This window comes from Aphis gossypii, chromosome X (genome assembly GCF_020184175.1).
Source record: "Aphis gossypii isolate Hap1 chromosome X, ASM2018417v2, whole genome shotgun sequence".
NCBI classification, from domain to species: domain Eukaryota; kingdom Metazoa; phylum Arthropoda; class Insecta; order Hemiptera; family Aphididae; genus Aphis; species Aphis gossypii.
The window spans coordinates 26,591,622-26,619,253 of NC_065533.1; the positions used below are offsets into that span (position 1 = coordinate 26,591,622).

Genomic DNA, 27,632 nt, shown 5'->3' on the forward strand with positions numbered 1-27,632 from the left:
ATCTGAAAATGATATTCTATTATTTTTGTTGAGGTTCATAGATATCATCATAATAACCAATTATAATATATTTTTAAGGTTACAGATAAGAATATGTAAATAATGATTAATAACATGTTCATGAGTAAGAATGTAAGATACATGCAAGTTAAATCAAGTTAGAACAAAATTATTTATATATTTAAAAAGGTTAATAATAATCTTGTATAGTTTCAGCGATTTGTGTTAAATTTAATTCCTCTAATTCCATATTAAGTAAAATATACATGAATATTTATTTTGAAAATAGTTTATACATCTAGTATATCTATATATTACTGATCATGATAATATTTTGTTAAATTATCTGTTGGAAGAGAATTCGGAAATGTTTGAAAACTTTTGCAGAATGTCTACCTCAGATTTTAAGTTAATTGGTTCATACTTTAGCAAACATAAAACTCACCTTGGAAAGTGTGTACCTGCTAAAGATAGGTTTGCTATAACACTTAGTTTCTGACAAGCAATGATAGCTATCAAAGCATTATGTTTAAAATTTTATTTAAACTTCTAAAAAAAAACGTTATTGACGTATGCAGATTCATTAAAATTATATTTTAGTTTTAGTTAAGATGTATATGTATAATAATAAATTATTTAAAAATAATATTAAATGCTAGATATTTAAATTTTTAACTTTTTTTTTTAACAGAATGATAATATATTATTACTTCCACCTTCTTAAATTTAACATAACTTTTAACTCATTATTATACATAGGTATTATTATTTAAATTTAAGTTTGAAATTTAATATATTAATCATGTATAATATATTTGTATTAATTTAATACACACAAAATTTATTAAAAAAAAAATATTTCATTTTTAAATTATTTAATGAAAAAAAAAAATCATCACCACATCGTAAAAACAAACATAATAAATATTAAATAAAATCACATAATTCATTGAACTAACAAGTTAAATTTATAAAGGATATTAAATATTATACTAACTGTAGTTAGGTTACTACTTTTTTATTTTACGTTAAGTGAAATTTGTACCTGGTGTAAGAAGTTAAATAATAAACACCTACTTTATCAAATAATCATAATTCATAAGCAATTGTTTACTAAACCCGATAAAAATTTACCTATTTTATATGAAAAACATCAGTCCAATGGTAAAAACAAACTCGAATTTATATTAATCCTCTCATTCACCTCATTTCTTGTTATTTAGATATTCAATTATTTTTAATAAAAATCATTTGTGAGTATTTTTTAGAAAATTTTACAGAGCCACAATTGATAGCAAAGTACGAATGAGTCCTGCACAACCTAATCTACGATTCCCAATGAATAACTAACCGTAAATAAAAAATACGTAGGTATACAGTTAATATTATAACTTTTATTATAATACTACTTAACACCTGTCCCCCAGAGCCAAATCAAAGTTACATAATATTATCAGAGAACACGTATATTTCGTCATATATATAATATATTATGTATGTATATTGTACACTTTGAGTTTGTAATTATTATTAAGTGTTATGTGTGAAGTAATTGATATATAGTATATAATAAGAATAATATAATTTCCATAAAACTACGATAATTAAGAAAAATACGTGACGTGTTTTAATACAAAACATATTGCATCCAAAATTGTCAGAGTATTATTGTTTTAAAATACAAATATTAAAAACGGTAGGAAGAAGAAAAGTTTAAAAAAAAAACATAACAAAGATAAAATGAAGAAAACTGATGTGTATTTTATAGCATTTTAAAAGTTGAAATAAATAAAGAATTAAAATTGTTAAAATATGTATTACCTAGGTACTTAATGTAGTATTATATTGACTTTTTCAGAAGAACATTACGGCAGAACAATAGTTATAGTTATTTTTTCTTATACCACGTTTCGTTTTTTAAACGTCAACTATAGTATAATATTATTGTTTATTATATAAAACGGGTACACAATGATCACAGACGGTCGGCTGCGACACAAAACTATATACAAGGGATGGAGGGGCCACATATCGATTTCTTCGTTCCACAGACATAATAATACACTCTCTCTTTATTACAGAGTTCTTACTCGACATAGGTACAATATTATATTATAGTATTTACTGCACCAAGGTCTAAGGTATATATTTCTAATACCCGTATATATGTTATGATCTTTGAGTGGACCTGGTTTTTTGCCAGAAAACGCAGAAAAATGGTTTATACTTATACTATACATATAATTATATATATATATTGACTAGAACGGGTGAAGAATAACGGAGGAGACCGAGCTGATTGATGACCATCATACGGACCCGTTAGGCTCGATAAACTACGGGTCATCGTTTTAGCATTTCGCTCAGAGCTTGTATAAAAGGATTTCCAACGGCAAAGCGTCTGAAACGATTTGCCATTACTGCGTACTTGTGCATTACATCATATCTTTCTCTCACAATATCTTTTATTCTGTAAATTTATATGTATGTATATATGTCTATCCGTTCGTCTCCGTCTCACATCTCTGAGATTATACGAGATTACTGATTATGCATGTATCGAATATTCGGTAAAATTGTGGCTCCGCGCTTATAGTGGTTTTTTTTTCATGTTCGACTGACAACCGCCGCCCAACCATATATGCTTGCAACGCAAATCTCGCAATAAAATTAAATCAAGAGATTTTCTCCGACGAATCCGACAGCATGTTGTTAGTCCTCGTCAGCCACGGTTGAAAACCGAAAGAACATGCGAAATCTTCCGCCTCGAACGTAACACAATAGTACGAACATCCGTTCGGCCAATTTAAAACCAGTGCACGCGAGATTTATAGTTTAACAACTTACACCCTTACATCAGACATATTATTATTGTGTGCAACTTATTTATAGGTACTAAAACGGTAAACTATTAAAATTCGCTTGTTTAGAAGTGCGTGTACGTTACAACGTTTGCGCACTTTGAAAATCAATATAATATTATGGGTAGTATGAGTAGAAAAAATTGAACTGAATTTCATCTAAAAATAAAAATTATAGGCAAAAAAAGGTTTCCAAGTATCTAAATACAACAGTTGTTAAACGAATTGAGCTAAGATGGTACTTTCAGAACTGCACTAAGCAAAACAATTTTTTTTCACGCCGTGTAAGTGTATAATATAGTGTTTAAGAGGCCTATAATTGAAATCTACAATTATTTTTTGATAGTTATCGGTAAGTATTATAATTCTTAAAAATTCACCCTTTTCAATTGAAAAATATCTTATTGATTATCTTAAATATTGATAGTCGATTTTGATTTACATTTATGTATGGAATGTACAAGAGATTAACGGTTTTTTTTTCATAATTGTTTGGTCAAGTTGTTTAAAAAACAATCGCGTTCGATAACAGTTTTAAAATATTATTGATCACTATACATTAAAGACCATTTCTTATTTTAAAAGTGTTAAACACGGAGATAAAAGTTGATAAATTAAAAGCAAAACACTAAAACGGACGAACAATATAATGTATACACTTTGACATCTGATAACGTTTCGCTGTACATTTAAACCGTATCTAAAACAATAAATTGTCAACGCAAACAATTGAATTTTTTTCTTTTTATTACCAGATACTTTATTCCCGATCCACTTTTCGGTTATTCTTAATGATATACGCACGCCAGATAAGATACGTATTATTCAGACGATAGTTGTAATTACTGTAGTTGTTGTTGTTCGAAAACCCTCAGTGGTGTGTTTTTATTATGTATTTACTTATTTTTTATAACAATAATCCCGTCTAGAGAAAAGTAAAAAAAAAATGATTATTCCCAATTTGCGGAACGAAAATGCGAAACGGCTCTTCGATATCGTTTCAAACTTTGTCGTGTCGCGTATTTTCGTAATGAGTGTATACGAGTACAATATCATATTATATATATAATACAATACGAGGAAGCGACAAGTCACGGGAGAGCAAAGAATAATGACGCCGACGCCACGGACAATATTATTATTATTATTAATGCGTTATGATATTATTATTATTATTATTATTATATACACGATTGATGGATGAGGCGATTCGTACATATTATTACACGGAGTAATGACGTGTGTAATAATCGTGCTCGGTTCGGTAAACGAGACGACAGAGAAAAGGGAGTGCGAAAAAAAAGTAATAAATAAATAAAAATGTTTGTCTACAAATTTTGTTCGGGTTTTCCGAATGCAATTCACTGTACGGATAACAAGTGAACATTTTAGAATACAAATTCTTATACACATATCAGCTATCCTATCGACAAGCGAATAACTAGTTAAGGTGCAGACGGACATACGTCCGGACCATATAGGTACCTAGGTAATTCAGTTCCTGCGTCGATCTCGAATGTTCCATTATTCAACTGAAACCGTCCATGTCGAAAACGGACAGCGAATAAATATAGTATTGCATGCACTAGCCTAGGTGTGATATTATTATATTATTAGCACACACGTGATCTTAAAATTTATGTATTCACGCCGAATATCGTTCTGGGCGAAATGTGTACAATACCGTTTGTGAGTTATCCTTGATATTCTTGATGTCAGTACCTACTTGAAAAATGTATAGACATTACGGTGTAGTTACTTTATGTGGTAGTCTAAAATTAAAATAAATAAAAAAAATCTATCCTTGCAACTCCTGTCTCATAAATATTTTTAGAATTCCGCCGTGAATCAAGACCAACATTATTAATAGCGAAGAAGTATATACAATATACATAATATTGTTATACTATGTGGAAATATGTAACGATAATTCGAATATAATATAATTATTTTCATAATAATTATACAAAAAAAAAATCAATAAAACGCTGCAGGTATCGTTACTCGAAATATTATTTTAATAATAATATTTATACAAATCGTAGTATAAATAAAATGTTACGTGATATTAAATTATTCTGATGATATCTGATGCAATAATAAAACAAAAAAAAAAGTATAGACTTTTTGAATTTTATATTTATACATTTTGTTTAATAAAAATGTATATGATATAATATTTAATATATTTTTAATCGTACATTTATTTTGACTACAAGCTAAAACCTATCCATTCACGATTGTCAATATTATCACCATAAAATGATTTGTATGCATTCAGATCTACAAATTTAACAGCTTTACCTTACCACTTTTTTCAGCAACTATTTATTACTGGTAAATATTAGTGTATGCATATTATATTATAACACTATGCACAGCAAATATGCAGGTCGATATGTATTCGGAATGTCAAGTTTTATTTTTTAAATATGTGTTGACACTTGCCAAATATAATGTAACAATATATACTGTCAACTTTGTGATTTCGTTATTTTTTCAGGCGCGCTGAATCGATTTAAATTAAATCTGACATGTATTGCAATTAGTGGCTGTCGCGCTGAAAATGTGAAAAAAAATTTCTTGGTCACCGATCCTAAAATATCGCAACTATTATGTGGACGGCGGTGACGTGTTATGCGTGGAAAGATATTATAGTGTCGCCGAGCGTGCGATCGTCGATAAAACACCATTTAAACCATCAGTGACGAGGAAAATAAATAATTATGCGTAACGAGTGTACCTAAATGGGCGGGCTGCATGTGGAATCGGCAGAAGCGAGTGTTTTGACTTAAATGTAGGTACCTACATTATACGCGAAAAAAATTAATATATTTGAATTAATTTTTAGATGATTTTTTAGAATTTCAAAATTATATTTGTATTTTGTTGAAACAGATTATACAGATGCATCTCTCATGTCTCATTGACAACGATAAAAAATGATATTTTCACAAAGTGGACGCAATCGATCGATATTATACGCAAATTGTAACGCGCCGAGTTAGGTCACAATAAAATAATAATAATAGGTATGATCATAGATTATTTTAAAACGCCTCGGCGGCGAGCGACGGCGGTGCACTCGATCGCGGACATAACTGTTATTGGTTTTCAAACCGTTAACGGGTAATTTATTCCGATCAGACGTGCTGTAGACAGTAGGTAAACGTATAAGCGTAGGTATCTACCCGCTACCGACCGCCTAACCGAAATACGATAATAATAATATAATATATTGTTATTATCGCAGACAGACGCGTCGACCGATTCGCGTCCAGCGGGCACGGCGAGACACGCGAGCGCAGTGCGATCGGATTAGCTGATTTATCGCTCGCGCGCCGGAACGCCTTAGCCTATGAACCGGTTATTATAACGTCGTCATAATAATATTGTGTTACGATAACAATATTATTATTATTATTATTATTGGATACCGTTTTACCCACGACGACGACCGCGTGTGTGTCCCGGACGACGACACGACAAGACCCTCTCAAAGGCGGACCGTATAATATTATAACGCTGTTATGGAAAACGATATAATATAATATAATATATTGCGCTGGTTGGGTATCGGCTGTGCAACACGGTGTGTGTGTGTGTGTGTGTGTGTGTGTGCCGTGTGTATGTGTGTGGGGGGGGGATAAAAATTAAAAAAAAAAACGTAGCGGAGACTAATCGGGTTTCCGCCACTATCCGGGGCCCTAGGGTTGTGATGCGCGCGAGCGGATTAATTAGTTTTTCAAAAATCAAATTAAAACCGGGCGGGATTATGTCGGAACCACGTGACGTCACGGACCGTCGTCGCAGACCATACGTCTAAATGTAATACGCGTAGTATCATAACAACACAATGCGCCCAACGGTCATGACGTAATGATTCAAAATGTTACCGAAATATTAATGATAAAAATAATAACAATCCTTAATAAAAAATATATATTATAATCCCTGGAAAAAACGTATCGGCTGTTCCTCGTGTTTTGCGCACTGAAACATTTTATACAGGAACACGAGCCATACTTTATTGGTAGAAAACTGACATTTGACTACGAGAAATCCCAACGTGAACGTGTACCTATATTAATACACCGCACGTGTAACCGCCTTGGGCACTGCACAGACTCGGAAAGTTTTTAAACATTACACCGAACCTATCGTAAACAACCACAATAATAATAACCGTGATATACTTATTTGCTCAACTTTTTAATACTACCGGAATGCGAACTGTACGACACTGATGGATCCAAAAAAAAAAAATTACGTTTGCCACTCTTCGACGTATAATTTTATTCATAAAATATAAATTAGTATTCAATAAGATACTACATTTACCAGCAGAAAAAATTCAAGAAATCGATTAATCATTTTCGAGATGTTATCGACATTGGATTCGTGTTCTATCGCGCCATTGACATGAGGCATATAATAAAATAATACCTACCGAATGCGCCACTAACTGGTCATTATACTACTATGCACGGCCATTCCTTATATTTTGGCGTTACTGTATTTAAAGATACCACCATTCATACGGCATACGATCCCGCCGATCCCGATCAGTTTTTTAACGCTCAATTGAGCACACTCCGTGTACTTACGATGTTTATAATTATTAGTATATGAGTAGGTATCGAAAAATAACCTTAAATATTTTTAAAGTTGAAGTCTAGAGATATAAAATGGTTGCAGTGCAGTGAATAATAAATAATACGCGGTATTTCCGTAGCTGGTTTCTAGGTGGATATAGAAGTATAAAAATCAACTCGAGTCAATACCTCAGTTAGTTATCTAAATAGGTGATGTAATATACTATAAAATTATCACGGAATTGCATCACTCGAAATTGCTGGCTCTGGCCAGGGTGTTACAATGATAATAATATTATCCCAGAGAGCAAGTTTACACGACATCTATAAATTATATTAGCTTCAGTGTATAATATTTTTATGATAATATTGTGTTAAAAATAATATAAAAATAAGTCGTCTTTCTTCCGCCACGGTAGTTATCTGCTCCGGTGAAAAAATTACCTTGATCCCGGTATTTTCTATTCATTTAATTTTTATTTAATTTTTTAATTAATTTTTAAATCGTATACACCCCACGACGACTGCAGCTTAGACGGCAACTTATGTAAATATATAATAACACAATATACGTATATACACATTAAACACGCATTTTATAAAAGGTTTTTTTTCGCAATGGATGTTTCTGCAGTGGATAGCTCACCGTAGCAACAATCGATTTTACTTATTTTTTACAGAAGAATTTTGTTTTGCCTTTTACCGTACTACGATGCCTCCCGTATAGATGCTGTAGTTTGGAAATAATGATATTATATTAAAACTATTTCTTTTCACTGACGACATTGCACTATAAAATGTGTCATATAAAGACATTTTCCTGTTCACGTGAACAGGGTTCTTTTTATTCATGTATCGGTTTATTTTATTACAAATTTAATGTATAGGTAGGTACCTATAGCTCCTAGACGCTCGACATCGAGTTTTATAATATACAGGCCTACGTAATAAACCTGTCGATAAATCATATTGTTATAAATAATATAAAATAATTAGGTAGAATATGATGTACATCAACAGCGTTTGTATATTTCCACACGTTCGATATCTGAATAATTTATTATTATCGTCCAACCGTCGCCGTCGTCATCAACGCCGACATAATTAAATACCATAACGTCCTAAAGCCGATATTAAAATATTACATAATAAAAAAAATATCTGTACTATTATTATGTAATGATTTATTTTATATCGGATGAACAAATCAATGAATTATAATTAAAAAAAAAATATTTGTATAAATAATTATTTTTATACCTATGTGTAAAATCGCCCACGTCTTAAAACAGGTATTTTAATTACGATCGTGTTTTACCCCGAAATATTAGTGGGCCATCGTTCTTTATTTTGATTTCAATAATAAATCCAACCATATATTTTAAGTAAGAGTGATGGTATCCATAAAAAAAAAAATTATTGATGAACAAAATAGATTGATTTCTAAACCCATAAGAAGAAATGTTATAAAAATTAAATAAAAATTGAGATATATTAAAAAACGTGAGTGGTATACGTTGTAAACGCTCAACACAGCTAATAATGGGTATTTTGTGTTCAAACTAGATAACTTAGTTGTATAGCGCTTTGAATTTTAACTTGTAAGTACTTTATAGTTCTATAGAAAATAGGTGTTCTCGAAATAAAAATTAATAGTAATAGTATTATACACATTTTATTTAAATAACAAACTAGAAAAAATATGTCAAATTATTAAAATTGAGAATAATTTAGACGTAATAGCAGTATAATATGCTTTATATCAATCGACATTATTTTATTTGATTTTTAATAATTATTAATAGAATAAAAACTATATTCAGCGTAAAAACTCAGAATAACACTCCATTGATAGCGAACGTCAAATTATTATTTAAAAAAAAAGGTTTGAAAAACGTTTTCACGAACATATCATTTATACTGATTTGATGGAATGTTCGTACATTTTTAACATCGCAATATGTTTAAAGCACGTAACGTGTAAAATATGTACCTGATAAAGCCATTAATTTCACTGAAAATCAAAAATAACAACAATGGATTTTCTTCACCGTCATTAAAAACAGCAAATTAACATTTAATATTAAAACTACTACACAAACAAAATAACTCGTGAACAGAAATAAAAAAATAGTATAATCTATAATCCGGTACTTCGATCTTGCGTCAGCCGGTGTATCATCAGAATACTTCCTTGACGGAACTATACTTGTTGGACACACAATACACAAGTATGGGGTTCTCTTTGGTTTGTGTCCATCAGTCATCAGTGTTCTATGAAACGATTTCTATTTGAAAATCAAATATAACAGACTTTTGGAAAAAAAACTGTTTCTTACCCATGTTACAGGCAAGTTCATTAAGTTTATTACCGTTAATCCCACCGATTTTATCACGGATGTCACGCGTATTTTCTCGGGTAGTGCTATTTAAATAACACCGATTAAAGGTTAACAATGAATGATTTTATTGTTTTATGTTTATAAGTTTATGTTTACTATATTTACTAGGTTATTAGACTATTATTTTAACGGTCAATTAGAATGTATTGACTTTATTAGATTATCGAACCAAAATTAATTGTTATATTACCATTTAAAGTTGTTATAAAATCAATAGGGAATGTGGTATTGAAAGCATTAGACACTTAGGTACTTAAGTATTATGAACGAGATAATTTATAATTTATAATTATTATGAACAGTAAGATAAATGCCAATTCGATAACAGAATGCCCTTAAGTATTATTGAATACAAAGTGTGCTTTTAGATTTGATTTGAAACTCGTATCAAATATAATAATCTAGTTTTTATACAAATATAAATAGGTAATATAATATACAAAAACTAAAGTCTAAAGTTAAGAACACAATATGAATTTTTGCTGTCGTGAAAAGTAGAATATAGAGTAGGTACTTAGCCCCTTTTGCTTTTACCAGTCAATATAATATAATATGTAAAATATAAATGTATAATTGGTAAATTATAATATTAAATTATCATATCATCTACAGATATAACGTATTATTTTACCTTACTAATCAATAAATTAAATTTTATCTGTCAGATCATATAATTTACTGATACTAAGCGTCGTTACACAACAATAATAATTCTCAATAAGCAATATTTATCTAATAAGCATATATATTATATACTTGATCAATAAATATATAGAACACCATATTATTTAAAAATATTTTCATCATAAACGATTACAAAGGTTTGGTCGTATATTTATAGTGTAAATATATAAGATAGGACTAACAGAGATGCCTGATGAAGAAAAGAGAAATTCTCGAAAATAAATTCAAAGACACGCAAAATCCTATACATATTGTACTATAATAACATCAGAAATATTAAATTAATATGAAGTCAAGGTCGCATTAAAGAAGGCATAATTATTGTCAAAATAAGAATCTTATAATATTTGTATTATTATTAAACCTTGCTTTAAGGAAATAGTCCAGTTATACAGAAAAGTTTCAAAGAGGATACATCTCTATGCGATGACACTTTTATATTATTAATTTAACTATAACAAACTTAAACGCGCAAAGGGAACGCAAATTACATAAATTTCTTGAATTCAAATAATAATGTCTGTGCAAAGATGCATATTATTATGAAATACACCAAGAATACATTATTTTAAATGTATTGAAATATTGAATAAATCCGCGTTGTCGGTGCGGAGCACATATTTTATCGACGAGCACTTTAAGCACAAAATACGTAATAACATAATAGATTTATAATATATTATATGTACAAAAATAAAAATGATTTCGAACGTTGGCAATTTTTTTTTTTACGATTACGTGGGACGGTAATGCAAAAATATCAGAACGTTCACGTACGAGTATATGCATAAAATATAGTGGTTTAAAAAAAAGCCACAATGTGCGTTTACTTTATACCGGAATTTTTGAGAGTACATATACATATTAAGTATATATATATATATATATAATATATATATATATAGTATGTATGTGTGTGTGTGTGTGTGTGTGTGTGTGTGTGTGTGTGTGTGTGTGTGTGTGTGTGTGTGTGTGTGTGTGTGTGTGTGTGTGTGTGTGTGTGTGTTTTATACGCTATATACCACGCTGAGTGACTTAATGCGTTATGCGTAATTATTGTGATGATAAATCACGAACGCGACTGGAAACAGTGGTGAAGAATAATTTTTATAGAAATATCATAATATTATATTCGTAATATAAAACCGCTATAACACGATTACCAGCATAACGTCTCGTCATGATACTTTTTCCAATACGCGACCATAATTCATAAAGTTATATCATTTATTATTATGAGATTATTATACTTGTCGCGGATTTTAGTTGTGGTAATTCAGTATAATTCAGAGTTCAATGCAGATGTAATAATAGTCAGGTAATACTTTATACGTAGACGGACGTTGTACAGGGAGAAAGATTATAAAACATAAAAAATAAAATGGTTAGGCACAGAGAGTACAATTTGTCGACATAAATATTGCGAATCGGTAAATGTCATTTTCACAAAGCCTTTATTCGTATATCCTATATACATACTGGCTGGCAAACTAGATCGCTCGTAGTCTGTAGGCATATAAACGTAAAGACGGGCGTGCGCGAGTCGACTGTAAACGTCGAAAATATATGTTCTTTATGATATAATAAATTACAATTTTCGCATTAAAATTAAAAATGATAAAACAGTCAATGTCTATTATATTCTTATTACTTATTGTATAGTAAGAAAGTTTTTTTTGTCAGGAACATCAATTCTATAATATCTACTATGATGATTAGAAAATATTATATATCATCCTTAAGTTCAAGCCATCATGCCTTAAATACCCATTGGTTAAACTAGCCCTGTTTGTATATATAATATTATAATTGGTATAGAAGATGTATCATATAATAAATTAAATACAATGTATGACAATGTTATATATTATACCGGAGCGCAAAAACTCCAAGTCGCTGTCTACAGTAGTCCACACCGGGCAGTAAAAAATCCTAGCTCATTACCATTTCCATCCGAGCAAGGCGCTTTTGGGGTGGATAAAAAAAAACAAACAAATAAAATACCGTCAAAACCTAACTGCCGGTAGGTTGCTATAAAATATAGTAAATAAGATAAGGCCTCTACATTGTCGTATATATATAAATCCAATCCTTATACGACGATCGGGAGAGTAGTTAGCGGCTCGGCGGCGATTTACGTTTCTGCAAGCGAGAGGAACATTAAAAAAAAAAAAAAAAATACTGCTAAAAGCACGATAAAGAATTTATACATGTATATAATAATATATGTGTGTAGGTGCGTATATTATATCCAATTGAAACCGGAAAGTCTGTGGGAGCGCGAAAACGAGCGGGAGAGATAGAAGAACAGCGGGTGTGAGATTTAAACGTTATCGTCGGGTATTTAAGGGAGTTCAAATTTTGTTGTTTTGTTACCACCATCCACCGAAGCGTGAATAATATAATGCGTACATAATATTACCGTCGAATTATAAAGGAATCGATTCTCGAGATTTCCATATTATTTTCCATTTGTCGCCACCATCTCGGTGACAACGAACTATATAAACAGGATAGAACGGTTTTGTTCACTATTATCGAGGCTATGGATATGGATTTAGACGAGATTGATAAGACTTCTTTATTAATATTGTTCATGAGAATTTTTCATATCCATCGTCTGTCTAATATTTTTTCATACCGCACTGGCCCATTTTGTAAAACGTAATATTATATTAATATAAAAATTGTAACTATAGTATATGTGTACAACTGTAGTTCAACCAAGCATAGTTTAAGCAAATATTTGAATCAAAAAGTACTATAGCAATATATATTCGTACTTAGAAAACCGTTGATTCAAAATCTTGGATTAAAATCACGATATCCAATATTAATGCATCGATGTAAAATTGTTAAAATTATATTTTCTTAAAAGTATGGTCTACCATATTATTTTTTAATATAGTTTCATTATAATAAATAAAACGTATGAATAGCGAGTAGTTTAATGTATTATTTATGTCGGATTTAAAATGCCATTAAAAATAAACATTTCAACAAAGTCGTCGACAGTTTGTACCTGAATATTGAATACAAGGTCTCGATTGTCTGTCCTCGTATGCTTTGTACATACCATATTTTATATAATGTCCGGATCGAGTTGATCATGGTATTATGTCGATAGATAGCATGTATACGAGATGTCTATATGATTATCGGTTATGCACTTAAGGCATCGCATTGGACACGCGTCCAAAAGGTAGAAGATAAAACAAAAAATATATCGAAACATAATAATGAACCTCGGAGACGGTGACTTGGACGTCTTCGTGTCGGGTCGCGGTTGACGACAAAAGACGAATTGCGTACAATACAATATTATATAGTAATATTTTCTCATAAATATCTCGCGAAACAATAAATGACAGTTTGCTAGAGACGTACATAACACTAATATTATATAACGACACATACAGTTGTGAATCGTCATGATAATAATAATAATAACGAATGCTTGGCGTTTACCACAATGGATTGTCGCCGCTCTCCGGCAAGATTATCCACCGACGGCGGAATGATTACTGTAAAGACTCACGTGTTGACAATGCGTGTCGGCATCATTGTTCCCAGCTAGTGTGTGAGTATGTATGTGCGCGCGTGTGACCGCGAAACGAATCGCAAGTGATGTGACACGTCAGATTAGATGGCCGAAGACGAACTGTTACGATTTGGCATAATATTTAGAACGGCTCGGGTTGGGCATCGTGCGATGATATTATTATTACGATAGTAGTAATAGCGTTATTCTTTTACCGCATAGGAAAAGCGACACGTTGTAAACAAATCGTCGTACACCTATAATATTGAATATGATATAATATATATTATTTCATTTCCTCGCCGAAACTTTCGGTTACCGCGGTCAGGGTCGGAACGCGTCGATAAGCTATTGTAGGTATAATAATTTATATTGCACTGTAACCGCGCGGATATGACTACATCCTATCATCAACTCTCGATCCTAGCGATGGTATAATAATACACACGATCCAGGTTTGTGATAGCAGTTTAAAATTGCGAAATAATATTATGGCGTTTGAATAGTATTAATGATTTGATTTGAAATAGCATTAAACGCTATAGACGAGGATTATCTATTACAAATGTTTTTCGTTTACAACAAAATATTAAACAAAAAACACATACTATCATTATCATATATGTAAATTCTGCATAGTGCGATCCAGTGAAACCGATAACTCTCCGACTTAATGATTTGACATTACAGAGTGTGATACATTTTTCAAGTGTGCGCCTGAAGACCATTGAGACTGTATCTATCCCGCGACAACAAAAATCATATTTAATATCTGTAACCGGTCTATGCAGATAGATTCAGGAATTAAACGTATCCGATACAAAATATTTCGATTTAAGGTTTTGAATGTTGATAAGTATTGTGCCGCTCTGTGACCTCAACCCTCATTCCATTGTTAAGGGTGGGCGATGAAACGAGCTTTGGAAAACGGCATCGCAATGCTGTAAAGATTATATTATAATACGCGTATAAGCGTATATTGTATAGGTATCATATATTATTATTGTTGTTGTTGTTGTTGTTGTTGTTGTTATTATTATATCATTATCGCGGCTCCGTTGTTATTGGTATTTTGCCGGAAGTTTTTTTTTACGCCCATCGAACGTTAAATATATTGCAATCGGACGTCGCACGCGGTGTATAAATTATAGTTTCCGCGCCTTCCGTTCCGGTGAAAAAGAAAAATACGTCATTTTCACCGTAGTGTAAAATACCTATACCGCATTAACGCCCGACCAACCACCCCATCCCCCATCATCATTCACCATAACCGACACTACAACCCCTGAGAACCTTCGATGATAATTCCGTGACCGAGTAGCTATACATAATAAATTATATATACAGTAAGCAGCTCTATATTATATATAACTTGGATTAAAGTACGACGACGGGGCGTTAATATATCAACCATTAAATTGTATTTATTTCTTTTTATTTCCTTCTAGTTCCCTTTTTATTTTTATTTATTTATTTATTTATTTATTTATCTACTCTTAGTTTATCTGTTGTTGATCCTGCCACCATCGACGATACGAATTCCTATGTTATAACGTTCAGGCGATAGAAAGCAGCAAGCAGCAGGTATACCGAATACCCACGACCAAATCCGCCGATCAACGCCGACCGATTTTCTAATTCAAAAGGTTTTCTACGTACTATAGATTTTGCCGAGAATTCCCGACTATATTTTTCGATTACAAACTCCAGTATACTCTCGGGAGGGAGGGATTCAGGAGGTAGTTTTTTTTCTTTCTCGTTCTTAACGCACTGAAGACGACGACGACGAAGAATAAGAAACAAACTTACAGGCACACTCCAAATATAAATTTAATAGCTTTTCCTGGACTTCTTACTTCAGAGTATACAATAATAATGTATATCTATGGGTTAACCATGCTATATATTATATAATTTATAAATACAAGGAGATTTTTTTAAATATAAACGATAATTTTCATGAAGAGTATAAATATTGTTTGAAAATATTTTGCATAAGATAATGCAAAAAAAAAGTTATTTTTTTATTTTTATCGATATAATTTATTAACATACTAATACTATAGTTAGTATATTATACATTATTATTTTCTTTAGGACTGATGGAATGAGTATTAATTTATTTATCCGAAAAAGATAATAATTCATAAATCGGTTTCAATATTTAAGACATACCTACTACAGAAAGAGATCAACTGTAAAGTTAAATACTTAGTCAATATATTGTTTAACTACAAGACAAGACGTGTACCTAAATATACTTAAATAAATACAAATAAGTAACCACTACAGTATTTTTCGTAATTAATAGTTTATAAACAATATGTCAACTAAGTATTTAACTTTAAAATGCATTGATCTTATCTATCATTATAGGTATTTGCAACATTATAAAATAGCATTCTACTTAGTTTCCATGTCATATCACATCTTTCAAAGATTTAATCATTACTAAATTTAATTTTTTTTAGTAGCTTTTTTACATGGAGTTATAACGAAGTGTTTTTGGTGTTAATATATACTCACACATACATTGACGATCCTATAACTAAAAGATTATCATTATTTTTTATCAATTACAATTATTTTGTTTTTATTAAGAATTAACTATTGATGATTATTTATTGCTTATATTAAGTTAAATATTAGTGAACTTTATTTAATTGGCTGATAATACCCGTTGAATATTTTTTTAAACATAATACGAAATATATTATATTAAAAAACTTATGTTTTTCTTTTTAATATATAAATAATAAATATGCTATAAAAAAGTATATTCGATAGTTGTTTGAAATGTTTCAATTTCAATGAATTCTTACCCATATTAAAAAAGTCACAATTGTATGATCAAAATGATAATGTTAAATATTTAATCAACACATTATTCTTCCGACATAAAAATATAAGTATAGAAAATTCTAAATTGTTTGCAAAAATGTGATTATTTCTTTTCTACAAGTGTTTTTAACATAAATTTAAAACTCGTTGAACAGCTAATTAAATAATTATCTATATTTTGTTCTATGCCTACTATTCCTTCCTGAGTTGCCAAAACGAATGAATAAGAACTAATATGAGATCAAGAAAGCATCCACAAGTTGTTTTTATTACTGCCTGAATCGTAGTTACAAAATATTAAAGAAATATTTTCTATATGACCTTAAGCTTTATAATAAATTATTTACATAAGAAAATATAATATGTAATCAAATTCCTTTAAATTAATGAAAAATGCAATATTTACAAACATTTTAGCGCTTTTTTGATGAGCTGCTAAATTGAATTTAAATTTAAAATCTAAAAAATGTATTTTTTAAGAACTCTTAAGGATTTACTTTTTACGATGAATATAATAAAGACAATTTAAATATTTTGAATTTTTTATAAAACATGGGCAGATTGTATTTTATTTAATAACCGAGTGGTTTTTTTTCTTAATAAAATATTTATGTTGTAATTTATACAGACATCAGATATTATAATATGAAGTTATTAAAATGTTTATTTATATTGAGTCAATTTTGTCACGTAAAATATTCATCAAGCCAAACCCGTGACAACTCAGTACAATATTATTATGTTTATATTAATATTCATACCAAATTAAAGTTTTTGGTCGAACAAATTTCCGTCTATATTATACTTCGTATTAGAATATATGTGCGGAATAGACTGTGCGGTAACTAATACAGTGATATTCGTGTGCCCCAAAATGTTGTTGTGATAATTTAAAACTTTGATAGGTACTAGGTTCTTAATAAGTACTACTAGTTATAGGTATTTGAATCGAAAATAATTTAAAACAGCACAAATTATTTCGGTGTTCTTGTACCAAATATAATGACAACATCTAGCTGTGTAAATGTATGAGTATTATATGCACGTGCATATTGTAGTATTCATAATAGTAGATACTGATCTATAATTTGAGTGACACCGTGATTCGTGATTAGACAAGTCTAGTCAGGTACCAGTTATAAAAATTGACTTTAAATTGTTTTTTATTTTAATATACGTATTAATATGTAAACAACGCATTTATTTTTTTCAATACAACAAAATCACATTGCAATTCTGTACGTATTAAAATGTATAATATATTTTTTTTTTTTTAAATAAAAAAAAATTTATACACTTACTAGTTTTTAAAAAATTATTTTTTTAACGATAGCTATCACGTAATATTAAAAACTAAACTTGTTATAATATCTTGAAGTCATAATTATTTAGAATTGTATACTAAACTAACTATAGTAGGAAACTACAAGTATAACTCGTAACACTGATTTTTGAATTTTTTTAAATGTATACTATTCAAAACTATGATAAGTCTACTGCTTTCAACAAATTTCGTTCTATGTATTATAACCAAAGAAATGTACAATAAAAATGCGAAATTACACGTGATTTTTTCACGATTATACGATTATTCATATGATAAGGCGGCGTTTTATATAGGCAATTTAGGCACATAGTAGTCGACACTACTTTTGTAATATCAATATTTAAATAATTTTGAGGAGTTTTAACAGTACTAAACTTAATTCTGTAACATTTATTGTAAATATAATAATAAAAATAAATAAAACCAATCGCAAAAAACCTATTATCTACTACTATTCGTTAAAATGCATCGAATTTATTAAAATCATAAAATGTTAGTCTAGATATTATATTATATATAAATTATTTATTAATTGGAAATTCAAAATTGTAACTTAACACGGTGACGGGTAAAATTTGGTTTCGAAACTCACGATTGAATTCACGATAATGCATCAGCGGAAATATCTCTCTATTTCGACCACGGTATATGGTATAGGTACTCAACTGTATTCCAAATCTTGTCGATATTATATTTTGGATTGTGAGGGTCGATCCTTATCAAGCTTTAATACATTTGACAAGGATGTTGAACATAAATCAGTATCAGATTTCTACTAAATTAACTATGGTCTAATTGAAAATCAACTCATACAATGTAATAACCATAATTTGTCAATGTAAATACTTTTTAATAATTAATAAAAAAATGTTTTCATTAAAAGAAATTTTCTTTCAATTGTATTTATATATTTTTTTGTTTTTAATTTATGTAAATTAATGTACTTGTTTAGTTAAAAATATTTAATTTTATAGTACTATGATACAATAATAACATATGCCCACATATAAATATGTAATTGCAATATTATTTTCGTAAATAAGTTTTTATTAATTTTATTTGTATACATTAAAATTGGAATAATTGCGTAATATTAAACCAAATACGGAGTGGTTTGTGAAATTGTATGAGATTGTGTGAAGGAATATACTATGGTAATTAAATAACATTGTCGAGTAAAATATAACACTAATATCTTCGATTTTAGTAGAGCAAAACAAACATGGTCACATACATTATAATTAAATGAAATAATATGACATTATTTTAGCGAAAGAAATAAAATGACATTTATTTATATAAAGGTATATTCCGTGTAACAACGTACTAATTGCAAAGATTATCACGATGTCTTTATAAAAGTTTTACATTCTCTGAATTATAGACATATATCAAAATCTTAACATCATCCACAAATAAAATAATATTAAGTGTTTTATACACAGTTCTATATTAATTATAAATAAATTTAACGGAAGTGGGAGTATGTGATTTCCTTTTATAATCGTAATAATATATATATATATATATATATATATATATATGACTACTCATAATATACTCGTGTTCATTGAGAACTATCACATCTTAAACAAAAATTATAAATCTACAGACTTTGCAAAATTCATTTCTAAGAGTAGCTCTAAAAGCTCTCTGATTCATGCATAATGAGCAACTTTTCAACGACACCGGAATACTATTTGAAATTTGGAATCAAAGACCAACTCAACTGAAGGAGCTTTCTACCATGCAATTAGGGGGAAAAAGCGAAAAACAACGCCTCTTTTAAGATGTTTTATATTTTCTTTATTATTATTAACATCATTATCTCAGTAAAATTAATTTTTTTATAACTGTAAATTGTCATTTATACTAAGAGTATTATAAAAACATGAACACGTTGTATTATATTGAAAAATTAAATGTATAAATAAAAAGATAAATAATATATTATTTTTAATATGTATTAAGTATATCTTATTTATTTTATTTTATTGTAATATAATACATTATAATATATATTCGTAAATAATCATTACTCGATTATTAACACTTCGAAAATGTGAAACAGTACTTACAGTGTATTGACTATTAATGTAATTTAAATCGATTAAAAAAATATATATGTATCTATCTTTAATTCAATGCCTTATAGACTGCAAATATTATGAAATGGATACGAAAATAAATAGTTACCAATTACTTAATTCATTTAACTTTCCGTAAAACTTTTTAAACATCTATTAACGTTCACATAATTTTGTGTAAAAATAGCAATGAATTTATGTAATTAAATTAAACATTTTTAAAAAATGTGTTTAGTTATATTATTTACCAATGACGTGGATATTAAAGGTTTTTATAAATGGTAATAAAGATAAAAAATGTTCTAAATATAACTGATTTGTTTCAAAGGGGAGATATAAATTATCCAAGATATGACGCCCTTTTCACCACACATAAAAAATATATGTTACTAATTCTAAACATACCTAGTGAAATTTATATGGAAAATTGAAACCATACTGTGCTAAATGTTTATAATTAGGATTTTTGGTTCTAATTGAAGTAAGACGAGTGTAATATTTACACCATAGATACTAATATTTAGAGTGGCATTATACACACCTCTCAAATAATACGAGAAACATATTATTTTACAGGACCAATTGTGGTTATCTAGGTAAACCATAGTATACAAATAGTCAAATAAATAATATTTTCAACTAATGCATCATCTCTTTGTGTAAGATTTAAAACAAAATATAAAACAAATAATGTTTTATCCACGGTTATATTTAATTGAATATTATATTGTATTCTATCTATATATTAATACAGAAACACTATTTTTGTCATACCAATAACTCCACCTATATAAATAAGTAGTCGGAGAAAAATAGATAAATCATTACAAGAAGAAAGGTATTATCGAATCGAGTTGCACAAATACTTTTTTTACACATATATGTCGTTAATACAGATGAAATACAAAAAGAGGAATGCAACAGTGGTGTAAACAATCCGTCCAGTAAAATAAAATTATAAAAATAAAACAATTCATGGTCAAAGTCGTCTAATTTAAAATTTAAAAAGGAATAACAAAATTAATTTTTAAGATAAAAATATTTAATAGTTTACATTAGCATTTACAACATTAGCTGTACAAATAAAACGAGAACCACAAATGCCAAAAATACCAAAATGTATGTGCGTTAAGAAATACAATATTTTAGACCGTGTTGATTTTACAATTAAAACATTTTTTTGATAACATTTCCATCAATTTACGATACTAATTATATCATTTTTAAGCAAAACAAAATCGATACTCCTATATAATTTTAGTGTTTGACAATATAACAATAAATCTTACCAAAAACGCTGCCCGTCGCATAGTATTCATGCCCAACAATTCTTAAATTAAAACATACCTGAAAAAAAAAATATTATTAGTTTTAATAAAAGTTTAAGTGCCTAAATCTATAATAATCTATAACCGATAACATCCAATATATATATTATGTAGTCATATGCATTATTATTTATCAGAAAAAAAATATAGTTATTAATTAAAATCAAATTATTATTAGACGGTAAATCCATTTTTTAATATTTAATACAAAAATCCAATTACAGTAATTTGAATAATGAATATTTTATCTTTGATATGAAAGTGAATAAACATTGAGCAATCGTTAAAATGTATATTTTCAGTTATTTTATATTGTTTTTTTTAACTGCATTTAAAAAAAATAAGTATAAAAAATTGGTTGTTTTCGATTTTTTTTTTTTAGACACGATATAGATAAATAATAATTCAACATTTAATCATTTATGTATGTCTCTTTTTTAATACAATTCAATTCAAATAAGTTATATTATAAATAATAAATTGATATACTATATTATTATACATAGGTATTATTATTGTACGCATTTGTCTCAGATTACCTACGCAAAATAAAGGTGCATTATTTTATTTTTGAATTCATAGAAATAATAACTATAACATTGTATTTTAAAAACCGGTTTTATTACAACCTACTTTTGATGATAAAATGGTATTTGCAAAAATATCTTCATTATATTATATTTTTTGTGATAATCTAAACATTTAGTTATTTACGTATTATAGAATTTTTAATTTTTTTACGACCTAAAATTTGTTTTTAGGAATAAAAAAGACAAATATAAATTTAAAAAAAATAGAACCATTAGATAGAGTTTTCTTGGTTTGCTCAGAATGTATACAAACGTGGTTATAGGAATATTGATTTTTTGTTTTTTTAATAAAAACTATTGAATTCAATACTTTTAAACCATGCCCAGAGTAAAAACTTTCCTTCAAAAAAATAACAACTAAACCATGACAAGCGGTATATATAATCGTGTGTTGCATAAAAATAATGCAAAATGTCGATTGGATTAAGTGTAATATTATACTATTGTTTCCTCAAGATCTTATTTAATACAAATTCAATTTATTTTTTAACAGTACCTATTTTTAAAATAACATAATACTTATTATACGTATTTTAAATGTATTTAAAAGTTGTCATGTAATTAATTAATTAATTTACTATACATTTCAAATATAATAATAATAATAATAATAATAAGTGCTCCTCACCATCATTCACCGATAGATAGCTTCTTTCATCAATTTATTATTGTATATAATTAATCACTCAGTTGAAACCTATAATTATTGTAATACTGTCCTATGGGTATAAATTGTGAATATAAAAATTAAAAGATTCCAGAAAAATGTATTAATTAAAAATATGCCTAACGATTAATATTATACTCGATTAAGATTGGATTGAATACAAAAATAATAACTATTATAATTTTCGATTTTTGTTCTAAGTGCACTGCATATGATTCAACCCATTGTTTGGTTGTCTATAAATATGTTTGAAATGAAATGAAATATTACTGTAGTCAGTATTGGTATAATATTTATAGGATTTATTTCCTAAGTAGAAAAAAAAACAAAAGTAAATTACCTACTTTACGATATAGTATCTCAAAAAAAAAATGAAGAAAAAAATGAAGGATATTAAACGTGAGCCGTCACCAGCTTATGATTATGAATGGTACACTCGCTCATGTTCGCTCCGTATATTTTATTATCTTTTGTAAAAATAAAACTCGTTTGGCAATCGATACGTTTCTCGCCAAATATTTTTATACCAAACGACACGACAACTATAGATGACAAATGGACTAGCATGGTTGAATGAAGTCCGTCATAGTATTCTATTTTCCATAGCAATATTATATTTATTATGATAGCCCAGAAGAAATTCGATTTTAAAATTTGCAAGAAAATGCTAATAATTATTGTTATTACCTAATATACTATATCGATTACATTATAGTTGTATTTAACACGGTAAATGAAATACAATGAATGAATTATATTTTTTAAATAACCAATCAGTTAATAAATATTTGAAGAAAGTCAAAGCTGAAAAAAAATTACACATTTTAACGATGAAAAGTGATTATTCATGATAATGTTATAAAACGGAAATATTATTGGTGAGGAACTAAAAAACTTTTATGTATATTATGTTACTATGAATTTTACTATACGCGATTAAGATATTATCTATTAATTAAACTATGAACCTATTTTTACCGTTAAACGGTATTTACAAAAAGATTTTTTATATTTTGAGTTATATAAGTTGATAAAATATTATGGTATGAATACATATTATATTAATAATTAAATACTAATAATACTATGAAATATTTTCTAAAAGAAATGAAATATCAATCTACTGTAATACTGAAAGTAAAATAAATTACTTTAATTTAGTTATAAAAAAAAAAAAAAATATATATACATCTTGAAATATATTGAATAATATAGGCTGACAAAGCACTTTCGCTCAGAATCATATATTTTAATGATATATCATTGAATTCAAATTTAACACACCCATAAAAGCGACTTTCTTAACACCTAATATACTTCTGAGTGGTACTCATTTTCTTATGTTATTTTAAAATTTAAGATAAACGTATTTCTTACGTTATTTTAAAATTTAATATAAATGTATTTTTTACATTTTAAATATTGCATTAATAATTGTTAATAAATCTTTCATAATCTTAAACAAAACACTTTAAAAAAAAAAAAAGATTTTAATCTAATTAATTATCAAATACTTAACATTTACCTACCTATAATAATTATTTGAGTATATTTTTAAGGTTTTATGTGTTTGAACTTGTTACGGCATAATATTTTTTTTTTTTGAGTAACCTCAATAGTAGTAAATTATTAAAAAAAATATATACATTTAATATTATTAAATAATAACAAGTATAGAGGTAAAAAATATTTGAATATTCAGTCTATAAAGATGTTTTTTTTAAGTTTAATATTATTTCAATTCACTTTAATATTAAAAGTACACAAAACTAGTAACTGCTAAAGTCAAGTTTGTTTTAGGTATATATGGTGTCCTCTCAATTAAAGATTTATATTATATTATAATTTATAAACAGTCATAAACATTATAAATGTTATAAATTGTGATATTTTCATCATTGTAACACTCTTTATTAGACTTTTTAAATTTATTATACTCAAAATAACTTTAAAACATACTACTAAAAACATTTTTTGGTCTTATTTAATCACCTTATAGACAGTTATACTGTGTTACTACAGCTGTAGTATATAAATTCTTTCTCTCTTCTTAGTTTTTAATAATATTTTAAATGTAAAAGTTTTTATCTCGAAAATCGTTAATATTTTTGGAAATCTATTTTTTTTTCGGAATTAAAAGTAATTCCAAAACATTTTTTAAAAAAAACTTATAGTTTTACTATTTTTTATCGTTAACATATTAATTTAAGTATCTTAATTTTTTGAATAATACGGAGTGTATTTTTCATTAAATAACCAGATGTAGAATATCATTCTAAGAATTTCATACAAATGGTTAGCTATTTATAATTTTAAATACTTATGTATTGTAACTTATATGTATTCAAATGTAGAAGAGCGGATTGGAATGTTGTAGAAGTACCCAGACAAATGTCGGTCTTGGTCCATAGCTCACTCTGCTCGGCAAATTTTAAAATACCTATCAACAATTACCTAATCGTTTGAAATATTTGATTGTAATATGAAATTTAATTTTAAAAATATAATTGAACGGCTCAGTACATTATTATCACATTGAATAGCTTAAAATGTTTAAATCGCGTTTACATAAACCAGGAAGTAAATTCCAGTGCGCTTTTCATTGTACTTTAAAGTTTTCAAACGTTTTCTTCGAATACATTGGATAAAAATATATATTTCCGACGATTACCACCACTCTGTGACATTATTATCCTATACATTCGAAGATGCGCGTTGGCCGTCTTAGTGTACGACGTCATAATATATCTAATGGGCTGCTATATTTTCTGAGCGCCCACTCACTATAATACTAACGTGTACGACACGATCGACACGTTATAGTAATGTAATACTATTTCAATGGAACAGTTTATACCACGATTTTTACACATAATATGTCCAATTTACACGACATAAACCACATAAATGTGGTGTGTATATGTATGAATATACTACTGGAACACAAAACCCATAGGCGCAGCGTGCCGGGCGCCTACGTATCTATACGTTCTATAATATAAATGTACGCTGCACGCGCATTCATACACGCGCACACGTCGTTTTGGCTTTAATTAATTTGAAGAAAAGTATACGTCGGCGAATGCAATGCGGTTCTTTTGTTCGTACAAATGACATTTGTGAAAAGCCCCCCGATTGCGCGTAGCAGTATATAGGCACGCGGTATTGTGCATATACGCCGCGGCACGGGTGCCACGCGGTGGCGATGAATGGCGCGCGTTGAGGGAAAAGAAAATGCTCCGTTTCTTTTATCCTGTACGTGTTTTTTTTTTTTTTAAATCCTTTCATTGCACCCGTACCCGCTCGCTGTCGTCTCAATAGTCGTGACAAATTGAACGCAACTGCCAACGGTACCACGAGGACCGATCGTACATGGAGAGTAATCGCAAATTATGTATTAAAATATTATAATCTGGCGTATTCCGAAAAGCGGAAATGGACATTCAGTAAGATTTTCGGAAGGTTTCCACTGTTAAGAAGGAGCTCAGTTCCCGTTGGAGTGGTCAAGAATATTATTATTATGCAGCAAACAATGATCAAATAATTAATAACTACACGTGCATAGGTATCACAATAGCAAAATGTACATATTATGGATTAGAACAAAAGTCACGTGGTATATTATTCAACGAAAACGGTCAATTACTTTTTTTATAATATTTCGTATAGATGCAGTATTATAGTATAGCACTGTAGTTATTACATTATACACATATAATACAATTAATATACTGTGCTTTTATTGAACAACACTCATTATTTTAAAATCCATTACGTTTTTGAAAATATTTTTTCCACATAAATTGCCAGTCGAAATAAAAATAACTAAATTTTAATGTTTTTCTTTAATAATTTTTAAGTTTTTACTTTTGTGAATGACAACATAATTTCATATTCCGATCAAAATATTTTTCGATGTATTTTGATACATAAACATCGAAATTCAGACAAATAATATTTTATATATTATAAGAATTATTTAAAGTTTTCTTGGGTGGAGTAGTACTATTATACATAGTAGACTGACATTTTGTAGGTTATCCCAGTACCACTCCAATCCACCAATCAAAACTTTAAATACTTATAACTCATAGATTAATCGTCTGAATTCCGATGTTTATGTATCGAAATATTCAAAACAATATTATTCTGCTTCAGTGTACGAAATTAAAAATAAAAATCAATCGATGCAGCAGTATCGTCATCGACAGGAAACATGCGGTCTCATAAAACACAATAATATTTAGCGATGACGCCAACTAAGTAAAAATAAGAAAAGATATTGGCACTGCGGAAGTGGATAATATCTACTGGATATATTATGTATGTATGAAAGCGGAATTAATAATCAATTATTTATGTATTGTGTAAATTCCGTTGTTTTGTCGCAGTTCATTAACTACTAAACATATTTATTTTAAATATGCATCAAAATATCAAAAATTCCGCGCCTAGTATACTTTTGTATAAAAATCGTGTTAATAACGAAAACTAAAGTAAAGTTGTGAAGCAAAATGTGGTAACTTTTAGTTGAGTAAAAATATAATGAATAATCCCGACGGCAGCCGCGTTTGTTAAAAGGGCCGCCTACTACTCCGTATAATGGGTGTCTCTACAACGCAACCGCCACTGTTCGAATAGCCGCACGGAGGGAGTAAGAGCGAAAACGTCGTCGATGTCGCATTGGTGTCATTTACTCGGGAGTTTGT

The 27,632-nt window shown here is 28.6% G+C and overlaps 1 protein-coding gene and 1 long non-coding RNA gene across 2 annotated transcripts in view; one reads left to right on the plus strand and one right to left on the minus strand.

Moving 5' to 3' along the window:
- LOC114119029 (nephrin-like) overlaps positions 1-27,632 on the minus strand; it is a 395,167-nt gene that overhangs the window by 260,800 nt on the left and 106,735 nt on the right. The window lies entirely within an intron of this gene.
- Positions 23,606-27,584, plus strand: LOC126552128 (uncharacterized). Its single transcript, XR_007605970.1, has 4 exons — positions 23,606-23,801; positions 27,082-27,246; positions 27,315-27,442; positions 27,505-27,584. It is a non-coding gene; the product is annotated as an uncharacterized LOC126552128 (long non-coding RNA).